The sequence below is a fragment of the Loxodonta africana genome, chromosome 26 (genome assembly GCF_030014295.1).
Source record: "Loxodonta africana isolate mLoxAfr1 chromosome 26, mLoxAfr1.hap2, whole genome shotgun sequence".
Classification (NCBI taxonomy): Eukaryota; Metazoa; Chordata; class Mammalia; order Proboscidea; family Elephantidae; genus Loxodonta; species Loxodonta africana.
Window position 1 is genome coordinate 16,185,607 of NC_087367.1, and position 27,004 is coordinate 16,212,610.

The window sequence follows — 27,004 nt, forward strand, 5'->3', positions numbered from 1 at the left end:
TTGAGGCCTTTCTGGTTCCGAAGGTGAGAAAATGTTTTCTTCTTGGTACTTTTCACCCTGACTATTGCCTTCCTTGTGGACTACGCCTTAGTGTTCTGGTAAAGACCCAAGACAGTGGTCCTACACAGAAATCCCTGTAACCCTCACAGCCTCATGTGAGTTCACAGTCAAGATAGCCCTTCTCTATGTCTGCTTCAACCAGCTAAAGGAAAACTGTGACTCTAGCCACATTCAATTCCCTCTTTTTACCCCCTAATCTGGTTCTATGTCCCATTCCTCCCTGTTCCCCACACTGGTATCCCTTCCAACAATAACAACTGTACCAGTAATAATGACAGTAACAGCCAGCTTTGTTTATTGCTTTACAGTTTACATAGGGCTTTCAACTGTATTCGTTCATTTGATCCTCCACATAACCTGATAGGTAAACCAAGGGGTACCTGATTGTCCAAGGTAATGTGATTAATACATGGTAGAATCAAGAATGTGAAACCGTCTCCAGTCACCAAAGACCCAGTCCTCTTTCTACTGGTGGCTTGTTTTCCTTAAATATTACCCAAACACTTAGTAATCTCAAAGTTAAAACTCTCATTCTTTAGGACTGCTTTCAATTACCCAGTGAAAGGTGGCTCCCCACTGAATAGATCCTAACCATACTAACGTATTAATGATGGAAGATACTCTTGTATGTTTGTAGTTGTTTTAAAATATGCCCACAAATTCTTTGATATTCTTCCCTTCAAGAGGTACAGCTTAACTCCTTCTCTTTGAGTGTGGGCTGGACTTAGTAACTTGCTTCTAATGAATAAATAAGGCAGAAGTGACAATTTGTTACACTGGAGACCAAGTCATTAAAGCTGTCGCAGCTTCTTCCTTGCTCTCTCTCTTGGGTCACTCTCTGTAGAGGAAGCCAGCTGCCATGTTGTGCCAAGCAGCTTTATGGAGAGACCCACATGGCAAGGAACTGAAGCGTCCTGTCAATAGTCTTATGAGGAAGCCATTTTGGAAGTGGATCCTCCAGCCTCAGGTTAGCCTTCAGATGACCACAGTACCAGCCAGATGACTGACGGCAACCTCCTGAGACAACCTGGGCCAGAACCACTGCAGCTAAGCTTCTCCCCAATTCTCAACCCACAGACATTGTGAGGTAGTAAAATAAAGGCTGATTGTTAAAAGCAGCTAAGTTTGGGGGTAATTTTCATGCAACAATAGGTAACTAGTATTGTTTTCTATCACTTAGGGAATATTTGCACTTTAAGAAGGGTTGTCTTTAAAAGTAAGCAAACAAAAAACCTTTATTATTTATTTTTATACTATGAGCTCTTACTAGGAGCCCTCGTGGCCCAGTGGCTAAGTGCTTAGCTCCTAACCGAAAGGTCGGTGGTTCGAACCCGCCAGCCCACTCCATGGGAGAAAGATGTGGCAGTCTGCTTCTGGAAAGATTTATAACCTTGGAAACCTTATGGGGCAGTTCTATTCTGTCCTGTAGAGTCGCTATGAGTTGGGATTGACTCGACGGCAATGGGTTTGGTTTGGTTTTGAGCTCCTACTATTTGGAATCTGATTTGGTCATTCAACAATAAACAGGATATTCTTTCAAGTCATTAATATTTGGAAGAGCCACATAGCCTTTTATTGTATAAGTATACCAAAATATGTTTAACCAATCCTATTTTTTAGAAAAGAAATTTAGGCCATTCCTGGTTGTCTAAATTACCTACTATTGCCACAACAGAAATACCACAAGTGGGTGGCTGGAAAGATCAGAAATTTATTTTCTCAGAGTTCTGGAGGCTAAAAGTCCAAATCAGGGTCTCTGGCATGTCAATTCCTTCTGTGAGCCTCTCTCCTAGTTCCGGTGTCTGCCAGCAATCCCTGGCATTCCTTTGCTTGCAGATGATTCTCACAGGTCATCTGTCTTTTCCTGGGGGAATGTCTGTGTGTATTCTGGTCTCAGAAGTGATCAGGTTTAAGATATACCCTACACTGGCATGACTCATTAACATAACAAAAGAACAACCCTATTTCCAAACAGGATCACATCCACAGATACAAGGGCCAGAAATTCAACACATATTTTGGGGGAACACAATTCAATCCATACACCAGTCTCTCTCAAGATCAAGGTTGCAGCGGATAACCATACATGTTCCTCTTGTGTGCTTGCCCATATATGTCCTTAGCATAAATTGACAGATGTAAAACTGCTGTGTAAGAAAAGGTATATACTTTAAATGATTGTGATACATATTGCCAAAGTACATAAAAAAAAAAAAACCAAAACCAAACCCAGTGCCGTCGAGTTGATTCCTACTCATAGCGACCCTATAGGACAGAGTAGAACTGCCCCATGGAGTTTCCAAAAAGCGCCTAGTACATCAAAGATTGGGTAAATTTATATCCTACCCATAGTTTATCAGGCTGTCCCTCTCATCATATCCCGGCCAAAACAAACAACAAAAAAAAAACCCATAGCTGTCAAGTCAATTCCAACTCATAGTGACCCTATAGGACAGAGCAAAACTGCTCCATAGAGTTTCCAAGGAGCGCCTGGTGGAATCGAACTGCTGACCTTTTTGATTAGCAGCAGTAGCACTTAACCACTACTCCACCAGGGTTTCCTATCCTATAGGGTCACTATGAGTCAGAATTGACTCCACGGCAACAGGTATCCTGGCCAGCAGTGATTATTACTAAAAGTCAATCCTTAATTCAAAGAAGTGAATCTCTTGTGATAGCGTTTTAGGCAGAACAGAAAGGTATTTTGAAAGATCAGGCTAAGGAAGCATTTTCCTCAAGTCACACCCCATATTGCAACGTTTCCTCCATCTAAGTCCCAGCCAAACTCACCTCGACTCCTCTCACTTCAGCCAGGCAGTGATCAGAGAAGAAACAGACCTAGAAGAGCCTCAAGATGCTCCTTGCTGTGCAAGTCACTGGATGCAGTGGAAAATGTGGCCCCGTCTCTTCATGCGCCATCATACATTCGGCAGTTTTCTTGGGCAAAAGTGCCTTTTCCCTGAAGATGTTCAACTGCATTATGTTCTATAACACGAGCTATTCATTCATCCCTTCGGCCTACATAAACTTTCTCAGATTTTTTAAATAGAGTGTAAAATAAATAACTCAGTAAAGGAGGGTGAGAATGGTTGCACAGCTCAACAAACATAAACAATGCTGCTGAATGGTACATGTAGAAATGGTTGAAAAGGTGTAGGTTTTGCTGTATATATTCTCGACAATAACAATAAAATAAAATTAAAAAAAATAATAATACCAAGATCCCAGGAAATACAGATGGGGCACTGACCACATCAGCCACGGTAGAACAGTGTTGTTGTTATAGTTATTCTACTTTTGTAAAAACCAACAAACAAACCCTATGCAATCATAGAAGGGAAAAAAATGTAACCAATGTCATTGAACAATATGTGTAGAAATTATTGAATGGGAATCTGTTTTGCTGTGTACACCTTCACCAAAAATGTAATAAAATATTATTTAAAAGGGAAAAAGAAAGGTAAGACAAAAACTATCAAATGACTTATTTCTATTAGCATGGACCAAGATGGGTAGCCTGACCCAGAAGGGAAGCCTTAATTCATCAGACCCACCAATAAACTGCCTTGGACAGTGATTACCAAGCTGTGTCCTGAGGAAAACCCGTGTCCCCCAACAGGGCTAAAGATAGGTTCCGTGAGATGCCATGTGGGGAATGCTGGCCAAGATTACGTGGATGGACAGATGGATGGACAGATAGATGGACAGACGGACGGGCGGACGGACAGATGGATGGATGGATGGATAGATAAAACAGGTATCATGTCTGTACTTCTTAGAGAAATAGAGTGGACAGCTCTCTAGATTACTTGGCTGTATGTTTAATATAATTTTAGATATTTCAAAGGACATAATATATTTAATTACACCACCAATACAGTTAGCAATGGTCATTTTTTTCTCCTGCATGCTTGCTTTGAGGGCTGCACATGAAGCACTGGACCACAAGCAAGTCCCTCTGGTTACTTACAAACATGTATATATTCCTCCCAGACTTACTTATCAACTGGGTATGTTTTCTCTGTAATCCCTTCAAATGAAAGTATCTGAGTTCTTCACCATTAGGATAAGAGTATATTGACGCAGAATTGCCTACTGTCTTATATGGAGTTGGAACAGCAGCTATATGGTACTAGTAGCTTCCCATCACGCTGTGGGACTAACGCTGGTTATGCCGACTTTGGAAATGTCAAGGAAAAAAAATGGGACTTCCTCCTAAAGAATAAAAATGAAACAAAGCAAACAACAAAAAACCAAATATGTACATTTTGTTATTTACACAAAGAAAAAACAATTTCTTGATTAAAATGTGTAAATCCAATATATGAAAAGGCAGGAAAGAAGAGTACAAAAAAAAAGCAGAAGGGGGAAAAAACAGACATTTAGGCAGTCATGGCATCCTTTTGGAGCCCTGGTGGCAGAATGATAAAGAGCTCGGCTGCTAACCAAAAGGTCAGCAGTTCAAATCCACCAGCCGCTCCTTGGAAGCCCTATGCAGCAGTTCTACTCTGTCCTATAGGGTCACTATGAATCGGGATGGACTCAACGGCAATGGGTTTGGTTTTCTTTAATCATCCTTTTAGGATGACTTGAGGAATACTACTTCTAGGTGACAGGGTGGAGCAAGGAGCATCTTAAGGTTCTTCCCAGCCACAGTCATTTAAAGCCTGTGATTCTCAAATTTCATCCGTAGGAGCTTGCACAGACCACCTATAGGCAGGGTGGATGACTAGGACCACTTAACCATCCAACAAAGAGCTCTGTGCACCTGAAAAGAGGTTAAGTGACTTGGAGAAGGTAATGCAGCCAGGCTGAACCCAGGACTTCAGGTTTGCAGCCTGGTATTTTCCTTCACACATGGCAGGGGCAATATCAGGGTGAGGTCACTCATGCATGACGACACCCCCAGTTCTTCACGTCCATGACAACCATCGTGAAGTCCTGAGACTTTCCATGAAGTGCCCGTCTCCAACGAGGCCTTCCTGGTGCACACACTTGTCCAGTGAGCTGCAACCCAAACACAGCTTCCCTGGGAACCTCTTGCCAGTACCCCCCACCTTTCAATATTAGTGTCTCCTACCCCAGCGCCCCCCAGCATTTCCTCTGCATCGGCCTAGATTTCATCTTACTGAGACAACGCCTGTTTTCTCAGTAAGCTACCCTCTTTAGCTTGGTTTCCCCATTCCCTAACACAGCATGAAAGCTCAGTAAAACTTCATTCAGCTGTGATGGAAAAGCTGACATCATCTACCCTGCATGCCGTAAGAGTGACTTGTACTAAATGCTGAATAAAACATGATCATTTTGCATAAACTCAGACAAGCATTTTTTTTTTCCTCACCAAATTAAAGGAGTAAAGGATTAACTACGCTTTTCCTGGCAGCTTACGAGTATTCCTTTTTAAATCACCATGTTTCTGTCTTGATATGGCTGGCTGCATCATTTATCCCCACTGTCCAGGGACAGGCCAGATGACACCAAGGTGCAGAGACAGGGTCAGGCCTACCGTCATGGAATCGTGGTTGTGTGTGTCCTTGAGTAGATTCCAACTCACAGTGACCCTGTAGGACAGAGCAGAACTGCCCGACAGAGTTTTCTAGGCTGTAATCTTATTGGGAACAGGTCACCAGATCTTTTCTCTTGTGAAGCCACTTATGGATTCGAACTGCCACCCTTTCAGTTAGTTAGTATTATGCCACCAGGGCTCCTTCCTCACTGGTTAGCAGAGGCTTTGTTTGTTTGTTCGGAAGGGGGTTTGTTTGTTATGTTTTGTTTTTGTTCTTCAGTTGAAAGTCTCATTTTTTCATTGAAATTCCCAAAGCCAGCATAACCAGCATCAGGCCCACTGCCTGATGGGAAATTACTATTACTATATAGCCAATGTTCCAAAAGAATACATCTACCACTCGTAGTGACTGTGAGTGAAAAATAAAACAAAACAAAACAAATTTGTGAAAATGTGCCTAACCTGCTGCATTTATCCTGAAAAACATTTATTTCATTTCCCAGCAGACTCCCGTAAGCCTTTCCATTCTACTCATGGTGCTGCCCTGGACGCGCGGTTCTGTCTTTCAAGGTTCCTAAGTTTACCCATGTAGAGACAGAGGCTTTCATGACACATGTACTTACTATGTTGTTGGGTTTTGTTTTTTTTTTAGCTTCTTTTTTCAGTCTTATATTTCTCAAATTTAGGGAGTGGCACAGGACCGGGCAATGTTTCATTCTGTTGTGCATGGGGGCTGACTCAACAATAGCTACCAAGAGCCAAACCAAAACTCGTTGCCATCAAGTCAATTCCGGTTCATAGCGACCCTATAGGACAGAGTAGAACTGCCCCATAGGGTTTCCAAGGAGCAGGTGGGGGATTCGAACGTGCTGACCTTTTGGTGAGCAGCTGAGCCCTTAACCACTGCACCACCAGGGCTTCTACAACAAGAGCAGTGGTATCTAAACTCTACTGATCACTAGGTGCTCCTGGGAGTCTTTTTTTTTTTTTAATCAAGGTAAATATATATGTAATCAAATATTCGCCATTTCAACATTTCTTACATGTACAATTCAGCGACATGAATTATGTTCATCACGTTCAACCATTGCACTATTCGTTTTCAGATTTTTCTACCACTCTGAGCAGAACCTCAGCACATGGGCTCACTTTTGAAACGAACGTATGTTCTGCTTTTGGGGAAAATAATGGAAGGGAACTACCGTGTGCTGGGTGACACGAATAGTGCTTCATGTACACTGTCAAATCCCATCCTCACATTGACCCCATGAAATGACACTATCACGCCCATTCTAGAGTTAAGGGAACTACGGATCAGGCAGTTAAATAACTCACCACATTTGCCCTCCCTGGCACCCTGCTAGGCTGCCTCACCTTCAGAGATTCCTCAAAGTTAATATAACCTTCTAATTCTCAGGCCATTCAGTCTATTTTTTCCCTTATCTCAAGCTTATCCTATTAATTTTTATTCTTCCCTTTATTGGACTCTTACTTCCTCTCCTTTGAGATGTCTCTACCTAGCATTAGTCAGGTATTCACTGCTCAGCAAAGTAATTAGTTCCTTTAATCTTCCTTTATCAAACAACCTGTTCCCTTAATCACTCTGAATAAGACAAGTTCCAGGCTTCCCCCAAACAAGTCTAGAAGCGAGCACTCGCTCGCTCAGATCAGAGCTCTCAAAGTCCCTGATATCATGACAGCTCTCATCACCATTGATCAGCAGATATGCATTTATGGAACACTTATGGTGGTGCAGTGGTTAAGAGCTCAGCTGCTAACCAAAAGGTCAACACTTCAGATTCACCAGCCACTCCTTGGAAACTCTATGGGGTAGTTCTCCTCTGTCCTATAGGGTCGCTGTGAGTTGGAATCAACTCGACAGTAACAACTTATCATGTACCCAACATTGTGGAACAAAACGTATGGGCTGTAAGGGGTATTGGTAGTGATCAGGACACGGTTTTTGAAGGCTTACTATGTTACCTCTTTCAACCTGGGGCATATTTATATCCATTTTACAAATGAGCACGCTGAGACTTAGGTGAGAAGGCCCTTGTGCAAGACAGAACAGCTAGAAGCAGAGAGGCTAGGACTGTGCCCCTAATTTCCATGCCCCATTCACTGCAGGGGCCTCCCACATGCTGCCTGGCACAAACTGCCTTGGTCCTCGGGAGCTTGCTGCCTAGCTGGGAAGCCTGGCTGTTCATTAGGAAAAGAGCCTACAATTCAAGTGAGTATTTGCAGTGGGCTGAGGCGATGGCAGAAGGGGACACTTGAGGAGGCCCTGAGCAGGCAGTAGTGAGCCAGGCTATGATGAGGAAGAAGAGCAGAGAGGAGAAAGAGGATGGTTCTGATGGAAAACATCTCCCAGTAAGTTGCCACCACACCAACCTGCCTGGACAGCTGTCATTTTCATGCTATGTTATCACCACCTCTCCACAAGTTCCCTGAAGGAACAGGTCACTTCTTTCTGTTGTTTCCATGGAACCACCCAGCGGAAGGCTCTCTTTGTCCCCCTACCCTTCCCAATTCTCCCTTACTTGAACTTCACCATCGGACCTGGCCTTCAGGGTTCTGTGAGGGACGCACTCAGCCCAAATCTGAACCAGTCAACACTTGTCTGAATGGCTGAATGAGGCTGATAGGAAAATGGAAAGGAATCGCCAGAGCAGCCTGGAGATGCTGCCCTTGAGAAGTCATCAATCAACAGAACTCCCAGGGGGTACATTACCAACTGTTACCCATTTCAGATCGCTATTTCTGCAAAAAGCACAATGATACATATCAAAGTCCATACTGGTGCAAGCTGTGAGGGCAATCCATTTGCTATCAGTGTGTGCTGGTAAATCTATATCCCATTAAGCAGCCAATTTTGCCCAATCACATGTCACGTTTACCTCTATCCACACAGATACACACCTGAGTCTCGGGAAAACCATGGTACTTGACTCTGGGCTAACTATGGATCATCCTTTTAAACCATGGAGGCACTCAGGGTACTCCCAAAGAGCATACACCTGTCAACCAAAGCATCTCCATTTAGTTTAAACCACAAACAGCACAAAAAATTAACCACCCCATCTCTCTGAACTTACCACCCAATCCTTCCCAGCTCTAGCTTGCCTGATCCATTCTCTATCCTTACGCCTTGCGCATTCCAACCACTGAGTTTTACGTTTTGCTTTCCCTGTTATAACTGTCTTTCTCTGTTCTCTCCATTTATGGAAAAAAAAAAAAAAAAGTCAAATATCTAGTAAGGCCTTGGAGCCCAGCATTGTGCTAGCATGTAAGACAAATACAAAGAATTCTAGTATGCTGTCCAGTGCATTTATTGGTCTAAATGGACAGACATATGACATTAAATGTCCAGTGAGCAATGCATGCACGAGCCATAGGAGCTCAGAGAAAGCAGCCACCTCTCTCTGGGGAGGTCAGAAGAGTCTGCAGGGAACAGAAATATGAGGTGGAAAGTCTTCCAGACAACAGAACTATCAATGAACAAAGCATGGAGGTAGCAAGGCACAGGATATGTCTGGGAACCTGTTTAAGTGGAGAAGAGGGTTTCTGGAATGACAGATGAGACTGAATATGGAGGCCAGATGTCAATTGTGAAAGGTGGGACCAATGCAAGGAGTGAGACTTTCTCTTCCAGGTGACAGGAGAATATCAAAGAGTTTTGAGCCATAGGGTTGTTTTGGTTAAGATTAATGCAGCAGCACCCTTGTTTTGTAGGAAGGATTGGAGCTGGGAGCGACCAGAAGCAGGAAATCTGTACAGGAGATTCTCTGAGGAACCTGACAGGGAGAAGCACCCGGGCTTTTGCAGTTGCTATGGGAATAGAAAGACAGGAACAGCAGAGGCAAAGGCTTTTCCAAGGAAAACAGAGATCTTGTGATCGTGTGCTGGGATTACGGAGATGAAGAACCCAAGATGACAGTGTCAGTCATAGTGGACACTTATCTTTGTGGGTACTCAGCATCTAAAACCCTTTTCTCTCAGGAAGGAATCCCCCATTGCATGATGCTTCATGAAGGGCAGAGCCCCATGTCTTCTGAAGAAGCCAGACCCTTCTCCCCTCCTCCCACTGTAGCCACCATTCAGGCATGTGCCCTATCTCAGCCAATCAGATGGTTCCAACCGGAACTAGAGACAGTTTAGGATTCACGCTCAAAGGAGGCATCCAGAAGGTGTGGCTGGCAGCAGGGGTGGTGGTGATCTAACCAGGTGGCTTTGTCGTTCACCTCTGGCTGAGTTTCCTGTGGCCTGGCAGGTTCTCCAGCCACACTTCTGCCTGGTGATTCTTTACATTGTTACTCAATGTGCTTCCAATACATTTCTTCAGTCAGAATCAATTTCTGTTGCTTGCACCCCAAAACCCCGAGCGATAACAATGTCAGATCCAACCCATTCTCTATGCCCTTCCTTAAAGTCCTCGTTCTCAAATATGCAGACTGCAACGACCTCTTGCTCTGCTAAACACGCCAGCATATATAGACAGAAATGGCCACTGAGCACCTAACTTGTACTCACTTCTGTTAGCCAGTGGTTCAAGGACCAACCAGATTGTAAGCTCTGTCAGGACAAGGGTTGACATCTTCTCCTACATCCACTTCTGCTGCCCCCGTCCACCCCATCCAACAAAACCTGACCTCACCTCAATTCCACACCTAGCATAATGTCTTTGTGATCGGAACTTATTTATTCTAGGAAAACTCTGAAAAAGCCTCTCATATGAGTTAAAAGTCTTGTTGTTTCGATGTTTAGAAAATTATATAAAAATATTGAGAAGTAAAATAGAGAACAGGGATAAAATAACGTGTACAAATATTCCTCAAAAATGATCATAATTTTTGCTTCAAAATAATTCAGGAGGAGGAGAAAATAGGTAGAGGTATAAATGAAACAAGATTAGACATGAGTAGATAAACTCACTAAGCAAGGAATGGCTACAGGGGGATTTATTATGCTATTACCCGTAGTTTTGACATTGAAATTTTCCATAATAAAAATTTTTTAAGGATTAAATAATAACTATCAAAATTCAATGACTAGCTTTAAGAGCCTGAGCAGGAATGGAGAGAGGATTCAAACCTCTGGTAACTCTGTGATAAGTAATTGCTCCAGGACAGATAGTAAGCACTGAACTCCATGTCATTAGGAAAAAGCTGGGACTGAGTAATAACGTTAAGCTTCCATTTATTAAAGTGCTCTCAGGGGAGGGCACATCAATAAGGGAATCAGCACTGTAGGATTTGAGCCCAGAGAGAACAGGAAGTGGAGGGAGTAGTGATACTGTCCACAGCCCAGGTAATGTAGCTCCAACCCACATTTTGATTCTGGGGGTCAGTGGAGGGAGAGTGTAAGTGGTGGGCACCATGAAATGCCTTTGCAACTATGTGGAACTGGGGTCAATCCCATAGTTACTCTGGTTCAATGAATCAGAACGAGTAAAAAATTAAAAAAAAAAAAAAAAACTCATTGCCGTGGAGTTCATTCTGACTCATAGCAACCCTACAGGACAGAGTAGAACTGCCCCATAGAGTTTCCGAGGAGTGGCTGGTGGATTTAAACTGCTAACCTTTGGGTTAGCAGCTGTAGCTCTTAACCACTGCACTAGCAGGGCTCCTTAGAGAGTCAGAACCATGACCACGGCTCCGTGCAGGCACAGCTGCCACTTGCAGCACACCAGTGTAACTCCGTAAGTCCCATCTCCCCATTACTAGCAAGGCTGCATATAGACCCATTTAAGGATCATATGGGGTGCTTTTTCAAACAACCAGTACCCTGTTTAATTGCTTAAACTGAGACTTAAAAAAGGATTTGCTTGAGAATGACACACACATCCCACAGACAAACTCTCAGTGAGAAAGTTAAAGTAGAAAGTTGAAATCAACTTGCACCCTGGGTGGTGCAAACAGTTAATGAGCTCGGCTGCTAATGGGAAGCTTGGCAGTTTGGGCCCCTCCAGAGCACCTTGGAAGAAAGGCCTGGTGATCTACTTCTGAGAAATCAACCATTGAAAGCCCTGTAGAGGACACTTTTACTCTGACACACATGGGGTCACCATGAGTTGGGGTTGACTAGATGGCAACTGGTTTGGTTTGCTATAAAACACGAGTTCACCTTTGAAGGGGTCTTCTCTTAAGCCCCTTCTGCATCCTTCTCACCACTATCACTGGGACCCTGCCATACTGGTTGCAAATCCTTAGAAGCTGGGGTCCACTTTCTCCTGGTCTCTGTGTATTTCATGCACGGCTCAGCGGCAGTGGTCAGCCCTGCCGCACTCATCCCCACCTGCTCCATCCCTGGGACACTCTTACCCAGGACTCTGAGCCCCCTGCCCTGCAGCCCTTATTTTCTGTGAGCTAAAGCCGGTTCTTTCTCTGTAACTCCATCCGTTTCTGTAAGAGAGCAACACAAGTGAGATGTGGTCTAGAACTGATATATGCTTTATTATTGTTGTAATTTCTAAAGTGATCGCAAGGCTACCTCCTTGGAGGCCCCTAAGTATGATTCTCTGGCCATCTGGCTCCCTGTGAGAAGCCCTCGGTCCACACTGGTTGGCTTCGCTGGTCACGATCTCCTCCTTTTTGATTTCCTTGAGAGGTACAGAGCCATCCTCGCTTTGGGGAACCCCGTCATTTTGACTATAGACATTCCTGATGGAGGCTTTTAAGAAGGTTGAATCCCAGTAATAAACAGACCTTTTCTCCGAGGTGCGCCCTGGTTTCCTCCCTGAATCAGCACCGGTGATGTTGGAAAAACTACTTTGGCATTTTTTAATAGGGCTTTTCTGTGGTCGAATAAGTTTGGGGAGCCCTGATGTGCGATAGTCCCATCCTAGAAATTCATAACACATTAGTATGGTAAAGGTTTTGCAGTTAAGTCAACTTTTACACCTATTGTTTTCCCCTAGCACTCCCTTTGAGATGTTGCCATTACAGCTTGACGGTCCCAAAGAAGTGCAACAGCAAGAAGACAAACTGTGGCCTTTAGCTTTTAACTTCTCACTGCCTGTTACCTGGGGTCATCCACACACAACCCCAAAAAGATTCACGGCCATACTATGGTCTGCACATAACCTCAGTAATGTCCTCTTCAGCTGACATGGGCAACCAAGGTCCATTTCTGCTGATGGCGGACTAGAACTAGAACTCAGGCATATTGCTCCTTCCTATAAACTCTGTGCCTGGGTTTTTGCATGGTTTCATCTCTAGCAGGTCCCTACTCTGCCCTCTGGGGATAGTAGAGTCATCTACCTCATAAGAAGACAGGGGAGAAGAAAGTACACCTGAACCTAAATTAAAAAAAAAAAAATTCTATTAAAGGATGGCATTTATTACTACTAGTATTAACATTACCACTAACCAAGGAATCATAACCAAGGCAAGAAGATTCTTTTCTTCCACACTTTTAAAGACACTGCCCCATAGGGGTTCCAAGGAGCGGTGGGTAGATTCAAACCGCTGATCTTTTGGTTAGCAACCAACCTTTTAACCACTATGCCACCAGGGCTCCTATATTACTGCTAGCATCCAGAAATCACAACTAAGAAAAGAAGGCTCTTTTTTTCCACACTTTTAAAGACACTTGCTACATCTTTAATCTCTCTTATAGCTTTTTAGCACATTGGCATTTAGAGACAATGTTTTATGAGCTTCATAAAAACTCAGAGCACTCAAAGTGCAATGCTTCCTTTAGACTGTAGCCAGGCGCTGAAAAGGTCTTAAAAAAGATCACGTCAATCCCATGGTATTGTCTAGACTCAATACAGGGTATTGTTTCCATATCAGTGGTCATCTTGCGCTACCTTATAATACGTCTGAAATATTTTCTGCACCCAGGTAAAAAGGTAGTTCTGGGTTTTTGTTGTTGCTGTTGTTGTCCGCTTTTGTTTTCAAGTACACAGAATTCCTGTTCCTTCAGTTTTTTTTTTTTTTTTCAGTTTAGATGTAACAGAAATCAATATGGTGGGTTTGCGTCACTGCTAGCCTGAAAATGCATGTCTGTCTTCGCATAGTCTGTAAGTTAACAGACAGCTGCACAGCAGCGGTCCGCAGGAAGGGATGGTCAAAACAGGCAGTCAGTGCAGGCAGCAGCCAGACAACAGGTAAGGAGCCCGGAGCTCTCAGCGCACAGGGGGCCTGGGTTAGGAATTGGAACAACTGACAGGAAGGGAATGAGAGTGGCCAGCAGCCAGGGCTCCCTGGGCCGAGGAAGCTCTGCAGTGGACTCACCGCATTCCAGGGCCAAGAGCAAAAAAACATCCAGCGAGTAGGGCACCACAGTGAGTGGGGCCAGGGCAGGTAAGTGTTACATCTGCCAGCAAGCGCTGGGTTGGTGGCAAGGGGCCCAGGCAAGCCCCATGAGGAAGAGGAGGAGGAAGAGACAACCACTGACTAGAGTCTGGTAGAAAGGGAGCCTGGACCCAACATTCCTTCTACACCTAATTCTTGGATTTACTTTACCCAAAAACAAAACAAACAAAAACTCCACAGGGTTCCTTTGAGGCTTCCTACCAAACCAAAGCAGTTGCCATCAAGTAAATTACAACTCATGGTGACCCCATGTGTGTATAGTAGAACCAGGCTCCACTGGGTTTCCCAGGCTGTGACCTTTTGGAAGCAGATCAACAGGCTTTTCCTCTGAGATGCTTTAAAAAAAAAAAAGCAAAAAACCCACTGCCATCGAGTCGGTTCTGACTCATAGTGACCCTACAGGACAGAGTAGAACTGCCCCACAGAGTTTCCAAGGAGCGCCTGGCAGATTCGAACTGCCGACCTTTTGGTTAGCAGCCGTAGCACTTAACCACTACGCCACCAGGGTTTCCTAGATGCTTTTAGTTGGGTTTGAACTGCCAACCTACCAGTTAGCAGCCTTTTGTGTGCAGAAAGACATTATTTTGAAATACACACAGCCACTCTACCCAACCTGGTTAATAGCAATAGCTTCTTCCAAGGATATTGGAAAACGAGCTGCAAATATGTATATAAATGCCCCAGGCAGAAGGGCTCCAGAGAGAAAGCAGGGCCTTCCAAAGAGAGCTTTGCTGTATTCTCTAGGATCTAAAAAAGGGAAGCTTTGTCATGCCCCTTCCCTCCAGACACACACATCGTTTTACTATTTGGAAGTCACACGGTATGATTAAATGTAACGGGGTGGAGCAGTGGAAAACCACGGTATTAACAACATAATTCTTTTTGAGGAGAGATTCTTTCTGCCAAATGCAGAAAGAGATAATTCCGAAAGCTTTGAGCCCCTGGGCTCTGCTTTCAATGTTTGTTTTAAATCCAGGATAGCAATCTATAAGTCTACCTCTCCTCACTGTAGCATTGTTCTAAGAGCCCCAATCCTGGGAACTACCTGGATCTTCATCAGCTGAACTCTGGGTAAAAAATTATGACCCACATACAACAGATTATATGCAGCTCATACACGTGTGTGTGTGTGTGTGTGTGTGTGTGTGTGTGTGTGTGTGTTTGCGAGCACACCCGGGCACGTAGACAATTTCTGGGAGGATACCCAAGGGGAGTCCCTGGGTAGCACAAACTGTTAATGTGTCTGGCTGCTAACCGAAAGGTTGGAGGTTTGAGTCCACCCAGAGGCACCTCAGGAGGTAGGCCTGGTGACCTATTTCCAAAAAATTATCCATTGGAAATCCTATGGAGCACAGTTCTACTCTGACACACATGGAGTCGCCATGAGTTGGCATCGACTCAATGGTGACTGGAAAATTGGAACAAAAAAGTAAACTGAGGTTACCTGTGGGGAGTAGACCTATGGGGAGGAGAGGGTGGATTTTTCTCTTCACGCTACATCCTTCTGTACTATTGGATGTATGCCATGAGTGAGTTTTACTTTTATAATAGAAAAATTTGCTGTGAAGACATTAAAAATCACTTCAAGAGCCCTTAGGTCAGGAGTTGTGAAGAGCTTCGTTTCAGCCCTGCTCAGTCACCAACAAGCTGGAAAGCTGTAAAATTTCTTAGAGTTTACAAGGCATATACTACCTCCCTTTATTCCTATAACATTGTCATAGACATCAAGACAAGACACTTCCCTGAGACACATTCTGCTCTCACTTAACCTATACAGAAATGGAAGTTCTGGAAGCTAAATAACCTGCCTGGACTTGAACCCGGGCCTCCTTCCTCAGTGCCATTCTGTATTCATACCGTGAAGTCACTTCTGGGTCTCGGTTTACCCAACAATAACATGGAGACATTATCATAAGAATCCTTTCAATGAGTGAGTAAATAGTATCGACTCTATTTTACCAAAGAGGAGACTGAACTCAGAGAAGTTAGTAACCTGTCCCATGACAGAGTCAGAATTTGAACTCAGAACCCTCTCCCTCCACTTGCCCGCTGCTCTTCCAGCTGCCTCTCTGGTCTTACCCCTCCACATAAACCAGTGCTGGCTTCAGACCCTAGATGTTCACAACAATCCTAGTTTGTGAAAATTGGCAAAAACAGGTGCCCTCGACACTGTGTTTGGCAAGGACAAGGACTCTATGGCAGTCCACAAAGCCACATGCTCTCGAGTCATTTGCCAAAAAACAGCTCCATGCCCCACAAGGTCTCGGCAGCCTCATAGAGTCCAAGCTGCTCCAATGGAAGAAAAAAAGAAGCTCTGCGGAGCACTGACGACTCAGGAAGCAACCTCCAAGCAAAGGTTCCCAGGACCTTTCCTCAAAGCCTGAGCCTGAGCATGTCCCCAGGCTGAGGGGTAGGGACCGTCTCCCGCCCACTCCCCTGCCTCTGCCTTGACCCCGCACCCTGTTGCCACAGGGGCTGTGCAGAAATGGACATGCCAGGTCGGCCCGCCCTGCCTTCCAGGATGACAGGGGGAGGAAGGACGCAGCCCCTTCCTAAGGAGCTGTCAGCCATTCTCCGTGCAGGGAGGCTAGAGTGGCTCTGTTGTCGTGTGGGCTCACTTTCAGTACAGGCACATGAATAACTCTGACTGCGTAAAACATGAAATATAAATTTAACTCCTCCCACTCAAAGAAAAGAGAAACGCCATACAGATGAGCAAGGAGAGGAGCTGATGAGGAGAGCAAATACAGAGGTAGCTTTGCTCAGCCGGCACCCCTAGCCTCCCATGCTCTTGGCCTGGCTCCTACAGGCATTAGCCACTGGCCAGGGCTGAGTCAGCAGCAGGGGTCTCCTAAGCCCCTGGCCCTCCACCCACACACCACGGGCAGAGCCCAAGAGTCATCCCTGCAGGGCACTTCAGAGTCCTCTCCAGCTAGCACTTGCAACGCTGCAGTGTGCGATCAATGCAAACTCAATGACCAGTTAATCTCTACAAAATCAAAATCCATACTTGGCTCTATTTGCAAGCAATCTGTTCAGGTTAGCCCCCAGACGGCAGCGTTGAAATATACTGGACACAGAGAATGAACACGCTGGATGGCAGGCTTGAGGCATGATAGTCAATACCCAAAAAAGTACTAAAGCACGAATTCGTATACATGAGGACTTTATTTTTTGTTTTTTTAACATCTCCCTAAGATTTAAAGCCCAGAGAGCCAAATAGTTCAGCGGTGACTGGTCCTCACCACACATCACTGTGAAGTGTGGTTTTAGTCCGGCTTTGCCAGATGAACAGATGTCAAGCCTTCACATTTCTGAAGTAGCACCCAGCTTGATGAACAACTTCTAAATCCTTCTGAATGGAGCCAGCTTGCCTCCACACAGGTCTGTCCTGTCAGAGGTGATGACAGAAGCCAGAGAAGGCCTGGAATCAGCAGGCCCAGAGGTGCCACGTGAACATTTAAAAAACAACAAGTTCTGTGTAGGCCCAAAGGGGCAGAAGGAATCATGAGTCCCAGCTCTTCAGGCAGACTCTTTCCATTCACTTTCTTCTTTAGCCCTCACATCCACGTGCGGACAGGTTCCCAGGGCCAAGGACTCATTGGGAATTAGGCCAATTTTCTGGGTAATTCAGCAAAGAAAAATGCCCACCAAATATCAAGGTCAGGAAAAGTATCTGGGAGAAAGCCAACCAACAATGACCACTGACTGTGCAGCAATCATTTTTCCAAGCATCTTTTTTCTCCCGAGTAGTTGAATACAAGTCCCTAAGACATCTTTGTATTCTTCGGTCCCAGCGGTTGTAGGCAGACCAATACCACAGTTAACCCATCCAATAAACAACCTCCAAGGTCACTGCCTCAGACCAGCATGTGACTGAGACCATCAGAGAGGGATTCGTATTAGCCTATGTGTGCTCCTCACAGCTTCCACATGGAGGTGTATCAACAGGACACCCTCACCGCTACACTCGGGGCTTGGGCTCCTTATGCTATTAACTATGTCGTCGTGAAATAGGAAGGGAAAAAATTAGGTGAGACAAGTCACCAATCTGGAAGAAATAGCTAGGATACACGTTAATTTCATCTCTAAAAAAAAAAAAAGTTTAAAAACACCCAACCAAGCCCACTGCTGTTGAGTTGAATCGATTCTGACTCACAGATGTTTTATCTTCTACATCGTTCCACAGAAATGCCTTTTCCCCTTAGCCAATGAGACCTGACACATAAGCTTTTAGAAAAAAAACAAAACAAAAAAAAACCTAATAGCCCCATGGAAGGCAGGAAAATGTCTCTTCCATGAGAAGAGTTATGACGGTACACCAGAAGTTCACACACAGCAGAGGTCCTCAGGCCATCATGGATCTTCTTGTCTCTCCTCAACCCGCACAATTGTATATGGTGCTGGGTAGCCTTGGAAAAGGTACTTACAAGACAATCTTGCTCCTTTCAACAATGTAGTTTAAGATTAAGGACACAGACGTCTGAGCCAGAAAGGCTGAGTTTAAATCTTGGCTCTGCCGCTTATTGTGTGACTTCAGGCAAGTTACTCCATCACCACGGGCCTCAGTCGCCTCTTCTACGAAAACCGGGATGATAACAGCACCTACCACCCAGTATTGCTAGGATAATTAAATTCATTGCTATACATGACTTGGTTAAAACAGTTCCTGAGGTGTAGTAAGCATTATATAAGTTTGTTATTATTATTAATTATAATAAATTCACATTTACTGAGGCCCTACTAAAATGGCAACAATAACTATATTAATAGACTTCTGACTTGAGTGCTTAAAGATTAACTGTGTTATATATTATGGAAATTGAGTAATGATGCCTGGAAATTCTATCACTACTGTCTTTAAATACGTGTACTCCTAGATTGCAACATTTGCCTCATCCTTTGCTGCAGTAACCATAGTATGTACAGGACAAAATTAAAACACTATATATAGATTGCCTATATATGTTCTGTACATGGATTTATATACATAGAAATATTCTGTGTTCTATATATGAATTGCCTTAACTCTGGCTCTGCTTCTCCCAATAGAAGTACAGACAGAGCAAGAGGAGGTAGGCACAACAAGGATGCCAGCCACAGTCCCTGAAGGCAAATGCAACCGTAATCTTGAAAGAGCTGTTCTGGGTCCTTAATACCTAGTTCTTACTTAGTGATATTTGTCACATGGGTGACAAATAGCCAATATTTCACTGAAATTGGCTTCTTTATGGAACCGCAGCAGTCTTTTGCATCTAGGCAGCACCCATGCATCTACAAATAACTCCACTGCATTCATTTTTCTAGAGACCAGATATGTATTGAGTGTCTACGATAGGCCAGCCACACTGTTCTAGGCACTGATATACGTGCACTCTGGCCCTCACATAGTCATCTGTGGAGTGGAAGGATTTTGTAAGTCATAAAAATAAATATAAAGTTACAAGTGGAAAGAAATGTCACAAAGAAAAGAACAGGGCTGTGAACGTGTATAACCAGGAAGCCTAATTAAGACTGGATGTCAGTAGTATCTAAAGCCATATATAAATTCAACTCAAAAGCTATCAAAATTCCAAAAGTCTTCTTTGCAGATATGGAAAAGCCAATTCTCTAATTTACATGAAATGACAAGGGGCCCTGAATAACCACAGTAATCTCTGAAAAAGAAAAATAGAGTAGAAGGACTAACACTTCCGGATCTCAAAACACATTATAGACTTCCGGCCAACATGGCACCATAGACGGAAGTAGCACACCTTCCTTGCACAGCAAAGACCCGTAAAACAGAGACAAATGTTGCTCCTGGAACCCGAAGGGTCAAAGGAAGAGATAAAGAACTCGGCCAAGCACCAAATCGAATAAGAAACCTGCAGAGACAGAGAGCAACGAGAGATACGCTCAGAGGTTCCCAATCAGCTAACGCAGCACGGATCCGCCATCTTGGACTCCTGTCAAAGGCAGGGAGCAAGGAAAGCAGCTTCACGGAGCTCCCAACGGGGGACAGAGCACCTGGTAACCATCGATACACGCTTTTCCACCACTCATCCTTTCCCCACTGCTCTACCTCTGAGCTTCCTGGCTGGCTGCAATGGCTCGGCTCGCCAAAAAGTGCAGCATCAGTGCTGCTTAGATTCCCCCCACTCACATCAGAGAACAGTGGACAGGGAGTACAGTAAAGCAGCTTCACAAAGTTTCCAGCAGGAGACAGAGCACCCGGTAACCAGCAATATGTGCTTTCCTAACCCCCACCCTTCTTCCCCCTCCCCTCAGCCTCCTCTGCTTCCACCCCCTGTCCCCCGCCCAGTTGCAGTCTCTTGGCCCGGAGGCAACTGCTTCCACCCCAGGCCACTTGGATTCACCCCACTCACACAGACCGGATACCTGAGTGCCATGTGTCTGTTGCTGTTTTGGTTACTTCCGTGCCTCCTGCCACCTCCTCCCCTTCTCTCGAACACCTGGCTCCATGTGCCATCTTTGCTTCTTCTTGAAAGGTTGTGAAGTGCTGCTTGGCTGAGGAACAACTCCCCTGGCCCGAGACATCACACTGGTGGGACCCCTGGGGCTTTTATTTATTTATATTATTGTGTTGTTTTGTTTTGCTTTTTTCCATTTTGTTTGTTTTCTTTTTCTTTTCGGGGCTTTGGAGCCCCTTCTAGTGGGGCTGCACTGCATGGCTTAGGAGCCACTTCCGCAGTGGGTGGGATCCCTGGGGGCATTTGTTTTTTCTTTCTTTCCCGTTTCTATTCTTTCCTTTCTGTCTTTCTTCATTTCTTAGTTCTCATCTCTCTATATTTACCTTCTTTTCCTGTCTCCTGAATACCCAGCACTGTGTGACATTTATACCCCCTCTAGTCAGGCTATATTGTGTAGCCTGGGAGCCACTCGCTGGTCTTTGCAGCTGAACCAGTGGGACCCCGGAGGCTTTTCTTTTTTTTTTCTTTCCAAATTTTTCTCTAGTTACGTTTTCTTCCCCATTTTACTTTCTTTTTCCTTTTTGTTTCTCTCCATTTCTTGGTTTCTCATCTCTCCATTCCAGTGGCAAGCTCCCTTAGCACTCTTTTTTTGTTTGTTTTTGGCTCCTGTTTCTCTCTCTGCACTCTCCTCTTTCCCATACCCATACTAGCTCCACACATCAAAACTTCCCCCTCCTTCCTGCCTACCTGCACCATGCAGTGAACATCACACCCCCGCACAGCACAGGCACGACCTACCAGAACTTGCCCAAGCACTGCTTCCTGGCCCGCCCTGTCAGCCCTAGTATGTGCCACAAACAACCCATTTCCAGCCCCTCCCCTTCAGCTGAACCTGCCCTGCTGCACCACAGCTGAGTGACTGGCGCTGCCCATTGGACAAGGTGGTGGAAAGTATTGTGGCCACAGATGAGCAAACAACAAAGAAGGCACAGCCTGTCTGCTCACACATAACCAAATAAAACAAAAAAAAGCAGGACAAAACATCTGTAACCAATAAATGAAGAAAATAACTACTGAATGTCCCAAAAACAGCAGACAATATCAAAACATATAAAAAACAGAACAGGATGGTTTCAGTAGCCATTCAAAATAAAACACCAGATGACTTTCCAGTAGAAGAAAAGGCACTAAAACTACCTGACAGGGAATTCAAATCTGTAATATTAAGAGCTATCCAAGAGCTGAAGCAAAAAGCAGGAAAAAATAGACAAATTCATGTAAAAGGCAGACAAATTCTTGGAAAATACAGACCAAAAAAAAAAAAAAAATGGAAGAATTCAGGAAAATAATACAGGAACAAAATGCCAAAATAAATTCACAACTAGAAATCATACAAAAACAACAACTAGACATCCAAAAGATAAACAACAAGATTTCAGAAATGGACAGTGTCATAGAAAGGCTGAGGAGTAGGTTTGAAATGATGGAAGACAGGATCAGTGAAATTGAAGACAAATACTTGGATAAAGCTCTGTTTGAGGAAAAATCAGATAAAAGAACAAAGAAAACTGAAGAAACCCTAAGAATTACATGGGATACAATCAAAAGCAAAAACTTGCAAGTGATCGGAGTTCCAGAACAGGGGAAGAAAATGGAAAACACAGAGGGTATCATTGAAGAATAGCTGACAGGAAACTTCCCTAATATCATGAAAGATGAAAAGCTGACCATCCAAGATGTTCAATGAACAATGTATAAAATAGGCCCCAAGAGAAAATCAACAAGGCATATCATAATCACACTCACTAAAACCAAAGATAAAGACAAAGTCCTGAGAGCAGCTCGAGAAAAACAAAAAGTGACGTACAGAGGAGAAACAATAAGACTAGATTCTGATTATTCAGCAGAAACCATGCAGGCAAGAAGGCAATGGGATGACATATATAAAACCTTGAAAGAAAAAAATTGCCAACCAAATAATATATCCTGCAAAATTCCTGTTCAAATATGATGCTGAAATTAGGACATTTCCAGATAAACAGAAATTAAGGGGATATGTAAAAACCAAGCCAAACTTACAAGAATTATTAAAGGGAAACCTTCCGCCTGAGAATAAACAACATCAGACCACAGCCTGAATCTAGGATGCAAGATTGTACCAGCCAGATACCAACCTAGGAAATTAACTCTCAAGGACTATCCAAAACCAAAAGAAATACAACAGGGAACCAGAGAGGTTAATCTGTAAATGACAACAAAATCAGAACAATGGAAGAGGGAATAAATGGTGTAGATACAGAACTTTCTAACCGAGAGGAAGGCAAGGCAATACCAAGTAAAAATAGACTGCGTCAAACCTAGGAAGATAAGGGTAAATTTCAAGGTAACCAACCACTAAGAAAGTTAACAAACCTACTCATCAAAATAAAGAAGAAAAACATAGTCTCACAAAAAACAAAATCTACAAAAACAGAAGAAATGAAAAAGATATCCACAAAAAAAGGAATTCAGCACAGGAGAGTAACAGGAACAAAGAAAACATCAGCATGACAAAAAGCATTACAAAATGACAGCAATAAACTCACACCTATCAATGATTATACTGAATGTACATGGCCTAAATGGGCCCATAAAGAGACAGAGAGTGGCAGAATAGATGAAAAAACAGGATCCATCGATATGCTGTCTACAAGAGACACACCTTAGAAAAAAGATGTAAATTTATTAAAAATCAAAGGATGGGAAAAAATATATCAAGCAAACAACTACCAAAAAAGAGCAGGAGTGGCAATACTAATCTCAGATAAAGTAGACTTTAAGACAAAATCCACCAGAAAAGACAAAGGGGGCACTATATAATGATTAAAGGCATGATCCATCACGAAGACTTAACCATAACAAACATCTGCGCACCCAATCGCAGGGCTCCAAAATACATAAAACGAACACTAACAGCACTGAAAAGAGAAATTGGCAGTTCCACAATAATAGTTGGAGACTTCGACATACCACTCTCGGTAAAGGACAGAACATCTAGAAAGAAACTCAGCAAAGATACAGAAGAGCTGAAGGGCACAGTCAACCAACTTGACCTCATAGGCATATATGGAACACTCCACCCAACAGCTGCAAACTACACACTCTTTTCCAATGCACATGGAACATTCTCTAGAATAGGCCACATCTAAGAGCAACCCTCAACAAAATCTAAAACACTGAAATAATACAAAGTATCTTTTTTTTTTTTTATCTTCTCTGACCACAACACCATAAAAGTAGAAATTAACAACAGGAAGAGCAAGGAAAAAAAAAAAAAAAAAAACATCAATTACATGGAAACCGAATAACACCCTGCTTAAAAACCACTTAGTAATAGAAGAAATCAGAGATAGAATTAAAAAATTCCTGGAGTCAAATGAGAATGAAAACACATCATACCCAAACCTTTGGGACACAACAAAGGCAGTGCTCAGAGGTCAATTTACAGCAATAGACGCACACATCAAAAAAGAAGAAAGGGACAAAATCAAAACTTCAGCTACACAACTTGACCAAATAGAAGCAGAATAGCAAAAGAAGCCCACAGCCACCGGAAGAAAGGGAATAATAAAGATCGAGCAGAAATCAATGAAATAGAGAATAGAAAAACAATAGAAAGAATCAACAAAACTAAAACTTGGTTCTTTGAAAGGATCGACAAAATTGACAAACCCCTGGCTAAACTGACAAAAGAAAACCAGGAAAGGATACAAATAATGCAAATAAGAAATTAAATGGGGGATAGTACAACAGACCTAGCTGAAATAAAAAGGATCATAACCAAGTATTATGAAAAACTATACTCCAGCAAATTTGAAAACCTACAGGAAATGGACAAATTTCTAGAAACACACTACCTACCCAAACTAACATATAATGATGTTGAAAATCTGAACAGACCCTCAACAAAAGAAGTGATTGAAAAGGTTAAAAAAAAAAAAAAAAAACTCCCAACAAGCAAAAAAGCCCTGGCCCAGATGGGTTCACTGGAGAATCCCTCCAAACATTCAGAGAAGAGCTTACGCCAGTACTACTCAAACTATTTCAGAACACAGAAAAGGAGGCAATACTTCCAAACTCATTCTATGAAGCCACCATAACCCTGATACCAAAACCAGGGAAAGACACCACAAAAAAAGAAAATTACAGACAAATATCTCTCATAAATATAGACGCAAAAATTCTCAACAAAACTCTAGCCAATAGAATTCAGCATCATATCAAAAAAAAAAAAAATACACCACGACCAAGTAGGATTCATCCCAGGTATGCAAGGTGGTTCAACATTAGAAAATCAATCAACATAATCCAAGACATAAATAAAAGGAAAGAAAGGAATCACATGATCATCTCAATTGACACAGAAAAGGCATTCGGCAAAGTCCAACACCCATTCCTGATAAAAACTCTCAATAAAATAGGCATAGGAGGGAAATTTCTCAACATAATAAAGGGCATCTATGTAAAACCAATGGCCAACATCACTAATGGAGTGAGGCTGAAAACATTCGCCTTGAGAACTGGAACAAGACAAGGATGCCCTTTATCACCACTCCTACACTCCTATTTTAACACTGTGCTAGAAGTCCTAGGTAGAGCAATAAGGCAAGAATAAGAAACAAAGGGCATCCAAATTGGTAAAGAAGAAGTTAAACTGTCCCTATATGTGGATGATATGACACTATACATAGAAAACTCAGAAGACTCCACGAGAAAACTACTGGAACTAATAGAAAGATTGAGTAGAGTAGCAGGACACAAAAATCAGTTGGATTCCTATACACCAATAGAAAGAACGATGAAAAGGAAATCCGGAAAACAATACCATTTATAATAGCCCCTGAAAAAAATAAAATACTTCAGAATAAATCTAACCAAGGGTGTAAAAGTCCTATACAAAGAAAACTACAAAACACTACTGCAAGAAACCAAAAGAGATCTACATAAATGGAAGAACATACCATGCTCCTGGATAGGTAGACTCAACATTGTGAAAATGACGATTCTCCCCAAAGCGATTTACAAATACAATGCAATCCTGATCCAAATACCAACAACATTCTTTAAAGAGATAGAAAAACTTATCATTAACTTTGTATGGAAAGGGAAGAAGCCCTGGATAATTAAAGCACTACTAAAAATAAAGTAGTAGGACTCACGCTACCAGATCTCAGAACCTACTATACAGCTATGGTAGTCAAAACAGCCTGGTACTGGTACAATGACAGACACATTGACCAATGGGACCGAATTGAGAATCCAGATGTAAATCTATCTATTTATGGTCACCTGATCTTTGACAAGGGTCCAAAGCCCATCAAATGGCAGAAAAGACAGTCTTTTTAACAAATGGTGCCGGCAAAACTGGATGTCCATCTGCAAAAAAAATGAAACAGGACCCATACCTCACACCATATACAAAAACTAATTCAAAAAGGATCAAAGACCTAAATATAAAGTCAGAAACTATGAAGTTCATAGAAGAAAAAATAGGATCAACAGTAGAGGTCCTAATACATGGCATTAACAGGATACAAACCACAACCAACAACATATAAACTCTAGAAGATAAGCTAGATAACTGGGATCTTGTAAAAATTAAACACGCTCATCAAAAGACTTCACCAAAAGACTGAAAAGAGAACCTACAGACTGGGAAAAAAAATTTGGCTATTACAAATCAGACAAAGGTCTAATCTCTAAAATCTACAAGAAAATCCAACACCTCTACAACAAAAAGAGAAATAATCCAATTAAAAAACGGGCAAAGGAACAGACGCTTTACCAAAGAAGACATTCAAATGGCCAACAGACACATGAGGAAATGCTCATGATCACTAGCCATTAGAGAAATGCAAATCAAAACCACAACGAGATACCATCTCACCCTGTCATTACTGGCACGAATCAAAAAAACAGGAAATAACAAATGTTGGAGAGGCTGCGGGGAGATCAGAACTCTTACGCACTGCTGATCGGAATGTAAAATGATACAACCATTTTGGAAAATGATATGGCATTTCCTTAGAAAGCTAGAAATAGAAATACCATATGATCCAACATTCTCACTCTTAGGAATACATCGTAGAGAAGTAATAGTAACACAAATAGACATACGCACACCCATGTTCATTGCAGCATTGTTCATAATAGCAAAAAGGTGGAAACAACCTAGATGCCCATCAACAGATGAACGGATAATCAAACTGTGGTACATACACACAATGGAGTATTATGCAAAGATAAAGAACAACAATGGACCTGTGAAGCATATCACAACATGGATGAATCTGGAAGACATTATGCTGAGTGAAATAAGTCAGTCACACAAAGAGAATTATTGTATGAGACAATTACTGTAAAAACTCATGAGAAGGTTTACACACAAAAAGAAACAATCGTTGATGGTTACGAGGGAAGGGAGGGGTGGGAATGGAAAAACACTAAATAGACAATAGGTAAGTGGTAACTTTGGTGAAGGGTAAGACAGTACACAATACAGGAGAAGCCAGCACAGCTTGCACAAGGCAAGGTCATGGATGCTCCATAGACACATCCAAACTCCCTCAGGGACCGAATTGCTGGGCAGAGGGCTGTGGGGACCACGGTCTCGGGGAACATCTAGCTCAATTGGCACAACATATTATATAAAGAAAATGTTCTACCTT

General features: G+C 42.9%; 2 protein-coding genes across 3 annotated transcripts in view; both read right to left on the reverse strand.

Moving 5' to 3' along the window:
* LOC135228697 (uncharacterized) overlaps positions 1 to 20,147 on the reverse strand; it is a 69,610-nt gene extending 49,463 nt beyond the window's left edge. The window contains exon 1 of the mRNA XM_064277141.1: positions 8,486 to 20,147. The gene's annotated coding sequence lies outside the window, so the exon portion shown is untranslated. The remainder of the gene's footprint in view (positions 1 to 8,485) is intronic.
* PRKCE (protein kinase C epsilon) overlaps positions 1 to 27,004 on the reverse strand; it is a 628,435-nt gene that overhangs the window by 320,426 nt on the left and 281,005 nt on the right. The gene's annotated exons all lie outside the window — the stretch shown is intronic.